Source organism: Gymnodraco acuticeps, unplaced genomic scaffold, assembly GCF_902827175.1.
Source record: "Gymnodraco acuticeps unplaced genomic scaffold, fGymAcu1.1, whole genome shotgun sequence".
Lineage (NCBI taxonomy): Eukaryota > Metazoa > Chordata > Actinopteri > Perciformes > Bathydraconidae > Gymnodraco > Gymnodraco acuticeps.
Window position 1 is genome coordinate 234,368 of NW_022991300.1, and position 16,852 is coordinate 251,219.

A 16,852-nucleotide genomic window follows, 5' to 3' on the forward strand; every position below is an offset into this window, starting at 1 on the left:
GATACTTTTTTTCATTTTCAGCCCTTTTCCATGGATGAATTGAAACTTTTTTTTTTTTAACATTTTGGTCAATTTGACCCAGTTCTGGTACCGCATTGCCTGGAGGATAGGACCGAGAGATGACAGACTCTCTGGCCGCCTCACAAGTCACTATTGTCGGACACTTTCTTTGCATTACCCCGGTTCTATCACTCTTTCCTCCTTTGACCATCAAACGTGTTTCCTGCTGGTTCCGGGGCACCCCAAACCCTCTCATGGTCGGGGCACCATGAATTGATGTATCGGATCCAATGTTGCCATCAACAGCCCCGCGTTGGTGCAGAGGTGGAACCATTTAACCCGGTGGTAACCCAAGTCCTCCCTTGGTCCGTGTACCATGCATTGAAGCATCGGACCCATTGTTGCAATCACCGGTTACGCTAATGCATGTAAACAGAGAAACAGAAAATAATTTAAATACAATTCACTGTGTCTGTTTTAGTAAGGATGTCGTGCGTATGCCCGGTGTGCAGACTCTTCTATCTGGCTTTGAACAAGCATCTTAAGCACAAACATGCAGTGCGGAACTTGGAGGAAAGAGGCATCATTCTTAAAATGGCCTGTGGCAGAATAAATGTTCGGACCAAACCCTGTCCCATCACAGGGTGTTCGTATGCTGGGAAGAGACTAGACCGTCATGTAACTCATGACCACCCTGAGTTCTCCCGAGATGAGGCACATCAGGTCAATAGACAATGAGGAGGAATACCTGGTGCACCCTCCACCCTTCTCCCCAAATACCGAGTGTGACGAAGAGGACTGCAGGAAGGTGATGCTGGAAAATGTGGCATTGAAGGCTCAGAAGGATGCCCTCATTGATGAGGTGAAGACCCTGCACTCCAGGTTGAAAAAGGGGCTAAAACCCAGGAAGCAGAGTTCCACTGCTGCTGTGTTTGAGGAAGAGGAAGAATGTATACGATTTAAGGAGCTGGTAATCTCAAGTACCTCCGGTATAAACACAGTAGCCTCCGGCAGCAATACCCCTCTCAAGACCCCGGTCAAGACAGTCATGCATTCACCAGAAGCCTCCGGCAGCAATACCCCTCTCAAGACCCCGGTCAAGACTGTCATGCGGTCCCCAGAAGCCTCCGGTAGTGAGACCCCTCTCAAGACCCCGGTCAAGACTGTCATGCATTCACCAGCAGCCTCCGGCAGCAATACCCCTCTCAATACCCCGGTCAAGACTGTCATGCGGTCCCGAGAAGCCTCCAGTAGTGAGACCCCTCTCAAGACCCCGGTCAAGACTCTCATGCGGTCCCCAAAAGCCTCCAGTAGTGAGACCCCTCTCAAGTCCCCGTTCAAGACTGTCATGCGGTCCCCAAAAGCCTCCAGTAGTGAGACCCCTCTCAAGTCCCCGGTCAAGACTGTCATGCATTCACCAGCAGCCTCCGGCAGCAATACCCCTCTCAAGACCCCGGTCAAGACTGTCATGCGGTCCCCAGAAGCCTCCGGTAATGAGACCCCTCTCAAGACCCCGGTCAAGACTGTCATGCGGTCCCGAGAAGCCTCCAGTAGTGAGACCCCTCTCAAGACCCCGGTCAAGACTCTCATGCGGTCCCCAAAAGCCTCCAGTAGTGAGACCCCTCTCAAGTCCCCGGTCAAGACTGTCATGCATTCACCAGCAGCCTCCGGCAGCAATACCCCTCTCAAGACCCCGGTCAAGACTGTCATGCGGTCCCCAGAAGCCTCCGGTAATGAGACCCCTCTCAAGACCCCGGTCAAGACTGTCATGCGGTCCCCAGAAGCCTCCGGTAGTGAGACCCATGTATGCCAGAAGACCCGTGTGTCTGTTTCCAAGTACTTATCTTTCTTACAGTGCAGACGCTTTTCTGCTTGCTCCTGCCTCTGCTTACTTTTTATGCTGATTTTCCTATTCTTATTCTCTGAAAACTTTGAGCAGCGGCTCCTGGACATTAACTTATCACTGGGACAGTTCATCTTCGTAAATAGACGGAGGGTTTCAGCCATATTTAAACATTTTTACGACGACCTCAGTCTTACAGTAGCGTGGCCTAGAAACAGCTAAAGCCTGGTAGGCTACTGCATGCTATTTAGCTTAAGCTAGTTGGTAGCAAAATGCCTCCGTTCTCTACAGATGACATCCACAAACTTATACAGAAGATGGCTGTGTTGGAAATGAAAAGGCAACGGTTGGAAGTTAACGTGGAAGTGAATGGACTATGTCATGGGAATGACACCACTTTACCAGTTTTGCAAAATAATGGAAAAGGGTATGCTAACTCACAGCTAGTTAGCAGCTACAAGGATTCCAAGGAACAGGAGGGCTGTGTACCGGGTAATAAATCTACAAGTGGTTGTCCTCCCTGGAACTCTCTGGGTGCAAAGCCTAAGAGTAAATCATTTCCATGGGATTTGGGAGGACGAACAACAGGCAGAGCCCAGCGCTCTGAAATATATGATGCGACCGGCTGGCCTGCATTGTTATCACCCAGGAAGAGCGCCTCTTCAACCCCTAAACAACCGTGGACAGCTGCTAAAGGGAGAATTACAAACAATCCTCCTAAACCACCAAGTGTGCCAATCCAGAACAGATATGCTCCGCTGACCGAGAGCCGGAAATCTCTTTCTGATGACCTGGATAACCCGTCCTCTTCACACAGCAGGGTAAGGACCAATAGCTACTCCAAAAGTAAAAGGCTAGAGGGAAAGCTAACGACTGGGCCTGAAACGCTGATTGTGGGTGACTGCTGTAAGAGATGTAAAAGGTCTGTGTAGTAAGAACAACACCAAAGTACTCTGTTTTCCCAAGGATGTGGTCTCTGACTTGGCTGAGAAGATCCTGCATATTGGGGCTGAACATCCGACTGTGAAGAATGTGGTACTGCACATTGGAACAAATGATGTTGTGAAACAACAGTCAGAAGTGCTGAAAAAAGACTTTAAATGTCTGTTGGAAACTGTCAGCTCTTTAAATGCAGAGGTGTTCATCAGTGGCCCTCTACCGCCAGTCAGAAGAGGAGTGGAGAGATTCAGCAGATTGTTTGCACTGAACACCTGGCTTTCAACTGTCTGTACTGACCATTCTGTCCATTTTATTGACAATTTTAACTTTTTCTGGGATCGCAGACATCTTTTCAAGGCAAATGGAGTTTGCCTGAACAAGTCAGGAGTGAAATTGTTTATCTCTAACATATTCAACTGCCTGCGTCATCAATCTGTTCCCTCTGCCAAGGACAAGCGGCAAGAGGAATCAAAACAGGAGAAAGACACAACACATCGCGCAGAAAACCCTGAAGAAGTATCACTGCACCCGCCTGAGGAATGTTCTGATTATGGGAGACCTATGACACAAATGGAGGAGTCTCCACTGCCCGTCACCCTCCCTGTCAACGCCTTTGAGGATACTCTTCATTCATCCCCCAGCTCTATCTACTCTCCGCTCACCCTTTCACCCTCACCCACCCCCCTGGAGTTCGATGACCGCATGAAGGCGACACGCAGGGTTGGCAGCATGTCCTTTACCCCCGCCCCTCAACGACGCCAACCAAAATCACCGAAGCAGAGATGCGCACCATCTCCACCGGCTTCATCACCATGCCTACCACAATCATCCAAACCACAACAATACAAGGAAGATGGAAGAAGATTTCCAAACCCCCCTTTCTACAGTGTAGCCCTCACCCTGCCCTCCTATGATGAGAGGAGCAGGGTGGTGGGTCCTCCCTCCCCTTCAAAGCCTGATAGGGATGTGTGTGTGTACAAAACGCTGCAAACTGATATCTGCTGGGTCCAGGCTCAAGGGCGTATGGCACTCTCAACTCTTTCCAGGACATGCCGGGACCCTGCCTGCCTGTAGCTTTGCCGATATCTGTGTTGATAGGTAATAGATTGAGAGCGGTGAATCAGCTTAGATACAGGAAGCGCTCAAACGTTTGTGTGAGTTTATCTAATTTAGCAGTGATTCCATGTCAGCCACAGCTTGTTACAAAAAACCTGACTGATTGTGTGTTTAACGAACTTAAACTAGCTTTATTAAATGTCAGGTCTTTGGCAGGAAAAACATTTTTAATCAATGATTTTATCACTGAGCACAATCTCGATTTTATGTTTTTAACAGAAACTTGGATTGAACAAAATAACAGTACAGCTGTTCTTATCGAATCAACCCCTCCCAACTTTAGTTTTATGAGTCAGGAAAGAATGCATAAGAAAGGGGGTGGAGTTGCTATTCTGTTCAATGATTCCATTCAATGCAGGAAGACATCTTATGGGAACTTTACTTCTTTTGAATATGTGGCCCTTCAGCTGAAATGCTCCTCTCGAGCTCTGTTCCTAAATATCTATAGACCACCAAATACTGTGCAAGCTTTTTTGATGATTTTACCGAACTGCTGTCTATAGTGTGTATTGACTTTGACCGTCTAGTCATTGTTGGTGATTTTAACATCCATGTTGACAACCCCCAGGACAGAGGGGCAAAATAACCGTTTTGTGTTCTTGATAGCTATGGACTGACTCAGCATGTGACGGAGCCCACGCACAATAAGGGGCACACTCTGGACTTAATTATCTCAAAGGGTCTGAATATCTCTAAGGTTGTGGTGACTGATGTTGCACTCTCTGACCATTTCTGTGTTTTCTGAGCTCTATTTCTGTTCACAAAAATGTTCAAAAAGAGGTAACCACAAAGCGATATTTAACTGAAAATACTAGGGAAATGTTTACTCAGAATTTTTCTTCCACACTTGCCCCTGCTAACATCTCAGTAAATTAGCTAGTAGATCATTTTAATTCAAAAATTCAAAATGTTATAGATGCCATTGCTCCAACTAAGGTAAAGGAAGTGTCTGGCAAGAAAATATCTCCATGGAGAAAGGCCATGACCGTGAGAGCAGAAAAAAGAGAATGTCGAAAAGCTGAACGTAGGTGGCGAAAAACAAATCTCCAGGTTCACTTTGAAATTTATAAAGAGAGACTTGGCCTTTATAATTTGGAATTGAAAAACGCACGACAGTCTTTCTTCTCTGACATCATTACCAAAAACAAAAACAACGCACGTGCCTTGTTTGCTACCGTCGACAGACTAACTAACCCCCCAGTGTAAGTAGCCTCTGAATTTCTATCCACCAGGGTGTGCAATGATTTTGCCTCCTTCTTCACTGACAAAATTCAGAAAATCAGACAAGCAGTCAGTGACTCTGCATCAGGTAAAGTAAATGTGTTGTCTCTGTGTCCACCTAATATCAATTCAAACACCATGACACAATTCCATCAGATTAATGATAAAAACCTAGAGGACATTATACAACTTCTGAAATCCTCCTCCTGCTGCCTTGATATTATTCCAACAGGATTTTTCAAAGACGTTTTGCCTTGCATGGCCTCAGATCTACTTCATATAGTAAACAAATCTCTTCACTCAGGTATTTTTCCACAGGCCCTGAAAACTGCAGTCATTAAACCGCTCTTAAAAAAGAATAATCTAGATGCTTCAGTAATGAACAATTACAGGCCCATATCAAACCTCCCATTTCTAGGTAAAATCATTGAAAAAGTTGTTTTTCAACAGTTGAGTAATTTCTTGCATTTAAATAGTTGTTTCGATGTGTTCCAGTCAGGCTTTCGTCCAAACCACAGCACTGAGACTGCTCTTGTAAAGGTCTTTAATGACATCCACTTAAACACAGACAGTGGCAGAACTTCAGTGTTAGTATTATTAGATCTCAGTGCTGCGTTTGACACTGTTGACCACAGCATATTACTAGACCGACTGGAAAACTGGGTGGGACTTTCGGAAACAGTTCTAAATTGGTTTGAATCCTACTTAAAGGACAGAAACAACTTTGTTTCTATAGGTAAATACACATCTGAGTTGACAAATATGACATGTGGGGTTCCTCAAGGCTCCATCTTGGGGCCTCTTCTCTTTAACATCTACATGCTACCACTGGCTCAGATAATGAAGAACAACCAAATAAGTTACCATAGCTATGCAGATGACACACAAATGTACGTAACAATTTCACCAGGAGACTATGCTCCAATTCAAACACTGAGTAAGTGCATTGAACAAATCAATGACTGGATGTGTCAGAACTTTCTCCAATTAAACAAAGATAAAACTGAGGTAATGGTTTTTGGAGCCAAGTCAGAACGTTTAAAAGTTAGCACTGAGCTTCAGTGTGCAATGTTCAAAACAACAGATAAAGCCAGAAATCTAGGTGTAGTCATGGACTCTGACCTGAGTTTCAACAGTCACATTAAAACAGTTACTAAATCAGCCTACTATCACCTAAAGAATATATCTAGGATTAAAAGACTAATGTCACAGCAGGATTTGGAAAAACTTGTCCATGCTTTTATCTTCAGTAGACTGGACTACTGCAATGGTGTCTTCACAGGTCTCACTAAAAAATGTATTAGAAAGCTGCAGCTGATTCAGAACGCTGCTGCTCGAGTCCTCACTAACACTAAGAAAGTGGATCACATCACTCCTGTTCTGAAGTCTTTACACTGGCTTTCTGTGTGTCAAAGAATATATTTCAAAAATACTGCTGCTGGTTTATAAAGCACTGAATGGTTTAGGCCCAAAATACATTTCTGACCTCCTGCTAAACTATGAACCATCCAGATCTCTCAGGTCTTCAGGGACTGGTCAGCTTTCTGTCCCCAGAGTCAGAACTAAACATGGAGAAGCAGCGTTCAGTTATTATGCTCCAAATATCTGGAACAAACTCCCAGAAACCTGCAGGTCCGCTGCAACTCTGACTACTTTTAAATCCAGGCTGAAGACTTTTCTTTTTGTCGCTGCTTTTAATTGAACTATTAATATCTTAGACTGCACTGTAACTTTTATCCATGTATTTTTTCTTTTAATGTTTATTTTATTAGCTTTTCTTTTTAATGATGCCATTTTCTTAATGTCTTTCATTTTTTGTAAAGCACTTTGAATTGCCTTGTGTTGAAAAGTGCTATATAAATAAACTTGCCTTGCCTTGCCTTGCCTTACAATAAACTGAAAGCTAATCTGGCTAAGGACTGGCCCTCTCCCCCAAACATGGAGACCTACATTCAGACATACAGGGATCATTGTGAGGGTGTTGCGCCAACAGTGAAATGGAAAGAAAATTGTCTGTCCAAGGTCAGCCGGATAAAGAACTTCCTCGTATTCATGGCCCATGGTGTTAACCTGCTGTCAGACTGGCTGTTCCTAAAAGACACGAAGAGGGTCCGTGGCTGGAGCGAGTATATTTCAAAGTCGGGCCGGGCAGTCACAACATCGCTGTTGTTCCTGAAGCATGTGAACCATTTCCTGAGGTACTTGTCTGAGTCAAATTTCCGGGGGTGCAGGCTCATCCAGTCTGATATGACCCACATCATCAGAGAGGTGACAGCCAACATGAACGACTTGAAAAAGTCTGTTACTTTCCACCAGTTTAAGGTGAAGAGGAACAAGCTGGATCGTCTGCCGAGCCAGGCGGAGCTTTTCGCCGCCATGACGGCCGCTGAGAAGCGCATCCCTGATCTCCTTGACCTGATGGCTAGCAATCCGACCTCAATCACCCAGTACCTGCTATATGGCTATCTAACCCTCCATTGGAGCCTCCTGTATGTCCACCGTCCGGGTGTGTACGCAAACATGACCAACACTGAGGTCTTTGAGTTGGACAGAAGGGGCACTGCTGAGGGCTACATCATCCACGTGCAGGATCACAAGACTGCCAAGACATTTGGCGAAGCACAGCTGGTGCTTACAGTAAAGGAGTTTAGCTGGGTCATGCGGTGGATGGGGATAAAAGAGGGCTTGTCGGGTCCTCAGAATGAATTCTTCCTTTTCACAACGGGGACGTACGCCTCCAAGAACCTGCACGCTCACTTGACGAGGGCTTGGGCTGATGCTGGGCTAGAAACAGCCGTCACCTTCACAATCCTGCGCACTGCCCTGGCTGACAATATCAAGTATCACCTAGATCCAGAAAGCAGGTCGATTCTCGCTAGGTTTATGTGTCACGACGTAAGCACTGCACCGGTTCTACGCGAATACGCCTGGAATAAAGGAGGGATTGAAAGTCCGCTCCATGTTCAGGGCGGCAGCAGCTGCAGCAGCATCATCAGAAGGAGGTCTACCGCCGTCAGATACCGCCAAAGAGGGCTCAGGGGCTGAGAGCAGCAAGATCTCTTCCACAGAGAGGTGATTTCCCCGGTCTCTGTCTTGGATGTGTGAAATAACCTGAGTCCCCATTTCAGGGACACATGCTGGAGGTCTCTAGTCCGTCCTTCGGGGCTCTGTGAGCCGGCAAAGAGAGGGGATTTACCCGTTGTCTCTCCTGGAAGTGTGAAATAACCTGAGTCCCCATTTCAGGGACACATGCTGGAGGTCTCTAGTCCGTCCTTCGGGGCTCTGTGAGCCGGCAAAGAGAGGGGATTTACCCGTTGTCTCTCCTGGAAGTGTGAAATAAACAGAGTCCCCATTTCAGGAACACATGCTGGAGGTCTGTAGTCTGTCCTTTGGGGGTCTTGGAGGGGCCACAGAGAGGTGATTTCCCCGGTCTCTGTCCTGAATGTGTGAAATAACCTGAGTCCCCATTTCAGGGACACATGCTGGAGGTCTCTCTCCCGAGAGTAGACGTCCATTGCCTCTAAATAGAGGTAAAATTATGCGGAAAAACCGTCTGCAGCAGTGATATTGTCGTTTTTTTATTGTTATAAAGAGGAATGAAGAAAATACCTGAAAACAGTGAAATATATTATATTTAATTGAATGATACATTGTCAGTCCAAACCCAGATATTAACTTTAATATGATATATATGTGAACAAGAATTATAAATGTGCAACAAAAAGAGGAGAGTACATGACAAATGACCGTGAAAAAATATAAATGAATTGGAAGTAATATGGCTTGGACAGAATACACAGGGGAGATGTTAAAGACCTGTGATTTTACTAACAGATTAATGTTCAAGAGGTCCTTTTTATGCACATTTTCAGGTTCATATCAGTATATAAGCAAGATGGCGCCAGTGTGTGTGGCCTGCCGTCTGTCGCTGCCAACGATGTGTGTTTTTGTACTGTTTGTGTCATTTTTAATGCACAAATGTCAACTCTCTACTGGTGTACGATCGCCAAATACTGCTGGACCTTCGGTTTTCTGCCATTAATCCAGCAAAGTCTACTCATGGTGGAGATAAAACGCTGCCTCCGTTTTTATCAGGGGGACTAGTTTACCCGTGCTGTACCCCGGCACCACCTATCCACCGTAAACGCCACCGCCACCAGGGAAAACGCAGTGGTCGACTGGTGAGGATAAAGGCTTCTTCAGCTCATCTTTTCTCTCATACTGAGTATGAGCCTCGTCTCTCTTTTTCGAGGCGTTTTCTGGACCCTGTCGACGCCTGGCTGGTACCTGTCGTCGGCCCGGATGAGGCATTCCTGCACCACGGGACCTGCTCCCCTCGTCCCCGCTGCCGTGGGGTTAATCTGCATTACCTGAGGTCTCTGTGTCGGGCTCCCCGGACCTCTAACGCCGCCGATCTGTCGGTCCCTGCCAGGTTTGGCCTGATTAACGCAAGATCGCTAACAAACAAGACTTTTGTCCTGAAGGATTTCTTCACCTATAAGGATTTGGACTTCCTCTTCGTGACTGAGACATGGCTCAGTATTGGTGTGTCCAGCGCATTTACCGAACTTGTACCGCAGCATTGCTGCTATTTTAACTCTCCGTGGACGTCAGGCCGAGGTGGAGGCATAGCAACTGTTTTTAAGAGTGACTATAAATGCCAGTAGCTTTCACTGTCATTCTCACCCGGCAGCTTTGAACTGAGCGTGTTCGAGCTTGGTCGCTCTCACACAGTGCTGTGTGCTGTGGTCTATAGACCTCCCAAATGCCATAAGGGATTTCTAAATGATTTCTCGGATTTCTCGGCTGAAATTATGCCAAAATATGACCGTGTTCTTATTGTTGGGGATTTTAATATTCATGTGTGTTGTCCCGACAAACCAATGGCAAAGGACTTTTTAAACCTTGTTGATTCCTTTAATCTTGTGCAGTCTGTCTGGCCCCACGCAGGAACACGGACACACACTTGATCTTGTTTTATCTTATGGTTTGCCTGTTCTTAACCTGGAGATGTGTGATGCCTTTTTCTCTGATCATATGCCTGTATTATTTGATGTGAATCGGCGCGCTCGCATTATTAGCCCATCCACTGCTGGTCAGTTCTCTGTCGCTTTTAAATAGAACTGTGTTAATCGGGAACCTATGTCACCTGAAACGGATTAGCTTAGCTCATGGTTTCACTCCACTTGCAAAGCTGCCATAGACACTGTTGCTCCTTTAAAAACCAGGCAACCTAAAACTAAATCTGAGCCTTGGTTAAATGACAAGACTCGGGCTGTCTGACGGGATTGTCGTAGAGCAGAGCGTAAATGGAAAAAGGACAAACTGCAAGTTTCATTTCAAATGTTGGGGGAGTGTTGGTGTCTCTATCAGATCACTGTGAAAGCGGCAAAAAGCAAACATTTATCTGACATATTTCTGTCAAACCGTAACAAGCCACGTGTTCTGTTTCAGACTATTGATTTGACTATTTAATGCCCCCCAGAATTCCGTTATGGAGACCTCTACTGCAGTCTGTGAAGACTTTCTTTACTTTTTTATTAATAAGGTAAACTCCACTAGAGCTGAAATCTCTGCTCCTGCAAATGACCCCTCAGTTCATGCACTGTGCTCTGCTGTCTTTAATCAGTTTGAGCCTGTAGCTCTGTCTTTTGTACAGGAGATTGTCTCCAACTGAAAGCCCTCTGGTTCCCCAAATTACCCTGTTGCGCCTCAACTTTTGAAAGAGGTTTTCCCCACTGTTGGACCATCTGTGCTGGCAGTTATGAACAGCAGTCTGCTCTCAGGGAAGGTCCCTGAAAACCTGAAGCATGCAGTAGTGCAACCTCGTATCAAAAAACCCAGTCTGGATCGCACAGTTCTGGCTAATTTTTGGCCCATTTCCAAGATGCCTTTTATGTCAAAAATCGCGGAGAAGATTGTTTACAGTCAAATTATGTTTTTTCTGGAAGAGTACAATATACTGGAGGTTTTCCAATCCGGTTTTAAAACTATGCACAGCACTGAAACAGCGCTTACAAGAGTTTTTTATGACATCCTTTTATCTACTGACTCTGGGGACTGCCTTGTGCTTCTACTTATTGATTAAACTGCTGCTTTCGATACAGTCGACCATGACATCCTGATCTCTCGCTTGGAGAAGTGGGTGGGCATTGAGGGGGAAGCCCTGGAATGGTTCAGGTCATATCTGAAGGACAGAACTTTCTCTGTCAGCCTTGGTGACTCTGAGTCATCCTCTGCTCCACTCCTGTATGGGGTCCCACAGGGCTCAGTAGTAGGCCCCCTGCTATTCTCCCTCTATTTGCTCCCTCTTGGGTCCATATTTAGAAAGCACGGCATTCCACTGCTATGCTGATGATAGCCAGATTTCTGTTCCACTAAAAAAGAAGGAGGGTTACTCAATTAGCCCACTGCTAAAGTGTCTAGAGGACATACAGGCCTGGATGGCATGCAACTTCCTAAAACTGAATGAAGGAAAAACAGAAGTAATGGTTTTTGGTGGCACCACTGGCATCAATTCAGTAGACCTGGGGTCCTTGTCTCAGTACACCAAGCCCACCATTACGAACCTTGGCATTAAAATGGACCATGAACTAAAACTTGAGAGTCAGATTAAATCGGTGGTAAAAACGAGCTTTTATCACCTGAGGAAGTTAGTCAAAGTAAAACCTTTTCTCTCCAGACAGCAGTTTGAGACAGTAATCCACGTCTTTGTCACCACTTGGCTGGATTACTGTAACTCTCTCTACATGGGGGTTAGTGGGTCCTCCCTCACCCCTCTGCAGCGGGTGCGAAATGCAGCAGCAAGGCTTTTAACTGGCACACGGAAATATGACCACATTTCCCCCATTTTGGCTTCGCTCCACTGCCTGCCAATACATTTTAGGATTCATTTCGAAATTATTTTATTTACTTTTAAATCCATAAATGGCATCCCAGCTAGCGGGGAACGTTGTCAAAACGTTGGCTAACATTACCTACAGGTTCTAATAATGTTTTAAAGAAACGTTTTAATCTGATTTTCAAAGAACCTATTTAGGATATTTATTATTTCAAATAATGTTCCTATAAGGTTTAAGGTTAACTAAGACATAACGTTTTAACGGCAACATTCAGAGGATGTTTTGAGGATGTTATTGAGGCCTGAGATGACAGAAAGTGTTTTATAAAACGTTCCTTTAATGTGATATGCTTACAAAGGCAGAACGTTTTGCCTTCAACATTCTGAGGATGTGTTTTGGACGTTGTTGAGGTAACAAATTAAAGATTTTCTTTTATAAAACATTCTCTCAATGTTACATGATAACAAAAGAAGAACATTTTCAAAGCAACATTTGGATAATGTTTTCAGGAGGTTATTCTTTTTTTATAAAACGTTCCTGTGATGGCAAATATTAACACGGTCATGGTCAACGTCAGATTTATTTCTAGAGCACTTTAATAAACAAACTTGTTGCATTTGTTTAAAAAGGATGTTTTAAAAAAGATCTGAAACACAAAAAACAAACAAGCACATAATTCATGATAAGCTGTAAGCAGATATCGCATGTTTGCGGTGGCGTGTGTGAGTTCCCAGCTAGACATGTTTGTTACCATTCACTGTTCTAGGAATGTTTTCAGCGGGACGTTTTATTTCGGTTCCCAGAATGTTCTTCTGAAAGGTAGGATAACGTTCTCTAAAAACATTCTTAACATGTTTGGTGATAACTTTCTTAAGATGTATGAGCGCATTGAGACAATGAATAGGACGTATAAAAACGAATGTATGCATACCAATATTCACTCACATGCACTTATAATCACACTAAGGTATGCAGGCCCACAGTATTCATAATAATCATATGTGTAAAATATCAGAAATAATCACACTTTTTTCTGACTATAAAGGTAGTGTCTCGTATGTGGGTTCTAACTGTTGGATAAGCTATCTGGCCGTGTGTGGTTTGTGAGGGCTGCGTATAAACAGTGTCCGCTGTTTATGCATATTGTATACAAATCGTTATTACACCCTTTAGATTTGAGACCGACAGATAGAAGAACGGACCGACTGTCACTGCCCGTCCCTGAAACCCCTGTTAATGTGTTTGCTTCTACTGTGTGTCTCTCTCTCTGCCTGCTGGTCTGCTCGACACGGCTGGGAGCAATCTCCAATCAACCACACCTGCAACCTGCTCATCAGCCACACTATGAAAGCCTGCAGCCTGCACTCATTCCCTGCCGGAGTGTTGCCGTGAACGGTTTGTAGCGGGCCGCTCTAGCTTTTTACCAGCATATTCTTTGCCTGCTTTTGCCTCACATTAATTTTGATGTCTCTCCCAGGAGGAATCCAAGGCCTTCCACACTCCCAAGACCAGCCAGGCCTCTCCACCTACCCTGGAACAACTGTTTCCCACTGCCGCCATAACCAACCTCCACTCCCAGCTCCCCTTTTCTAATAAACAAATGTTACTTTCACAGCTGATTCCGAGTCATCCTTTTACATGTGTTAATAGTCAAATTCCAATAGTTAAGTAAACTATCAAAATCATCCTAATGACCAGTCAGTGCACTTACCCAGGAATTTTGAGTTGAACAATATTATGTCTTTATGTTCTAATAATGTAAAAATATTTTAGTAAATTGTTACCACAGAACATTTGCATAATGTTTTAAACATAAAGCATGTGATCCTTCTCTAAAATAATAACATTCTGGCAACATAAACAAATCTAACTTCCCGCTGAAAACGTTTTAAGAATAGGAGGGCATAATGTTCTAACTATGTTATGTTATGTGTGCAACTCGATTTTGACAGGATAACAACTGGTGACTTCTAGAATTGTGTGAGTAACATTCTGTTTTTAGACTTCTCTGTTTCAGTGTGTGTACTCTGTATCAATGCTCTATAGTTGATCCGACTGAAATTGTGATTTTAAATCTCAAAACCGCTACAGTATCTGTCAGGCAGAAACTTGGGACAAGTCATTTGACTGAAACCTTAAAAGTGAACTAACTGACTGCTCGGGTTAACTTTGATTTAAACATTTGTAGAATACTAAGAGCTTTATTGAATAGGTGTAACTGTATTAAGGGTTAAACTCATAACTTTATAACTATGGGTTTAATGTAATTGTAAAACCATTGGGTCACTGAAAAGACAATAACAACTCAGGAGGGAGCCAGTCTAGATTTCCTTTTGAGGGCCACCAGCTGCAGAGAGTTAACTAATTAAAGGGACGTGGCCCCACATCTGTGAGAACTCAGCAATCAGGGGCCTATACTACGAAGCTGGTTCAACCTAACCTGGATATGTTTGAGTTAGCCGGTTGGCCTAATCCAAAACATACGCGCTCTCGCTAAACTGTACTACGACGCGGGTTATCAAGTGGATCGCTCAAGCCAGCCGTGTCCTATCTAGTTAGGTGCACGTTCACATGAAAGGGGTGGTATTTGGAGCATTCGACCAATCACAAACATGGAGAAGCGTACTGACAGCGCAGTGTCATACTTCCTGAATGAAAAGTGAACTTTAATACTAGTCAAAAATGAAGAAGTTAAACTTTAAACATCCATGACTTAAACACTTGATCCAGGATCAAAGCCACATAGCTGCACCTGCAAGGTGAATACAGCTGGCAAAAGAAAAAGTGTTTGAATGCGTACATTAACAGGTTTATGATATCACTGCCCCGTCTAAAACACGATCTGACTTTAATTACATTTGTCTCGAGTGTTTCGTCAACTTAATGTGTTGCTTAAAATAATACTTCTGCATACAGTCTGTGACACTGTGAGTGTTGCACGGCCAGATACGGCTCAGCTGACTCAGATAAGGAGATATATGATACATTATGAAGTGATATGCCGCGGACTGTACATAATGTTACTCTGATCCGGTTACTTATGTTGTGGCAGATATTTAAGTAAGCTTTCTTAACGCTAATGTTATAATAGTCAGATTGCTCTGAAGATGGGAGGTGATATTCTATTAATGTTCACGTTCACACAGTCGGTGATTTTTGCCGGCCGTCTTTCCTGCAACGGCAGCTTTTCTGTATTTCCTTTCTCCTGTAATATGATTGACTTGATCGCTTTAAACTCTGCACACTGAGCTCTGATTGGTCAGCAGGCAGTGCTTTCACTGAGTTGAGCTCTTAGCCTGCAATCTAACCTGGTCCCGACCAGGTTAGCCGCTAAGCATAAGTTACCATGGAGATCTAGCCCGCTAAAAAGAGAACCAGCTTCGTAGGACCGGAAAGCCGGAGTTTCCCCTGAATTTAGCCGGCTAAGCGAAAATCCTGCTTCGTAGTATACCCCCCAGGTGTCAATTTTAGGTAGCACTTTCCTGGAGCGTCAGACAGACGAAGACTGACAAAGACATTATAGTCCTGCGGGACTCACGAGGGAGGCAAAGAGGAGGCAAATCCTACTTTGATTGAACTAAGTATCGCTGATGTTTTATTTTATTTGGTTGTTTAGCCCCTCATGCTATAATCATGTGTATTTTCTCCATTCCTGTTCATGTGTCTTCTCACAATTATCACTGGCCCTGTGTATCTCATAATCGATATAACCGGCCTGCTCTCGTCTATCCCACATGCTCCACTGAGATCCAACATCTAGTTTCAGGCGGCCTGTGGAACTGCCAGTCAGCTGTTCCTAAGGCTGACTTCTTCTCTGGCTATGCTTCCCTGCAGTCTCTGGATTTCCTTGCTCTCACTGAGACCTGGATTACTCCATCCAACACATCCACCCCAGCAGCTCTCTCCACAGCATATTCCTTCTCCCATACACCCAGACCCACTGGCAGAGGAGGTGGCACTGGTCTTCTGCTCTCTCCCAAATGGAGCTTTTCCCTCTTCAAGCTACCTAACTTCACTCATTCCACCTTTGAATTCCATGCCGTCACAGTAACCCATCCTATACAATTAACCATTGTTGTTCTCTACCGTCCACCAGGCTCCTTGGGAGACTTCTTGGAGGAATTAGATAATCTCCTCTCACACATCCCTGAAACTGGCCCTCCTGCTGTACTTCTCGGAGACTTCAACCTCCAGACAGGGAAGATAGCTGAACTAACATCTCTGTTAACCGCCTTTGCTTTCTCACTGTCTCCATCCCCACCAACTCATAAAGCTGGCAATGTCCTTGATCTCATATTCTCAAGGAACTGCGCTACTTCTAACCTCTCTGTAAACCCGTTCCACACATCCGATCACTTCTTCATTTCATTCTCTCTACCCCTTTCCAAACATAACAAACTAATCTCTTCTCATCCTGCACCTGTCCGCCGTAACCTTCATTTCCTCTCCCCCTCTACCTTTGCCTCATCGGTGCTCTCAGCCCTCCCTTCCTCTGACTTGTTCCAACTCCTGCCTCCAAACTCTGCTGCAGAAACTCTCCTCTCTACTCTCTCATCCACTCTGGACTCGCTCTGTCCTCTCACATCTCGGCAGGCTCGTCAGTCCCCTCCTGCTCCCTGGCTAAATGACGCACTGCGTGCTAATAGAACCATCCTTCGGACAGCAGAGCGGAAACAGTGGAAATCCAAACACCGTGACGACCTCCTAACCTATCAGGCTCTCCTCTCCTCTTTCTCTGCTTCGATCTCTCAGGCAAAAAGCACTTTCTTTCAAGATAAGATCCAATCTTCCTATTCCAATCCTAAAAAACAATTTTCCATCTTCTCCACCCTCTTGGACCCTCCCAAAGCCCCTTCCCCCTCCTCCCTTCTGTCAAGCGACTTTGTTAACC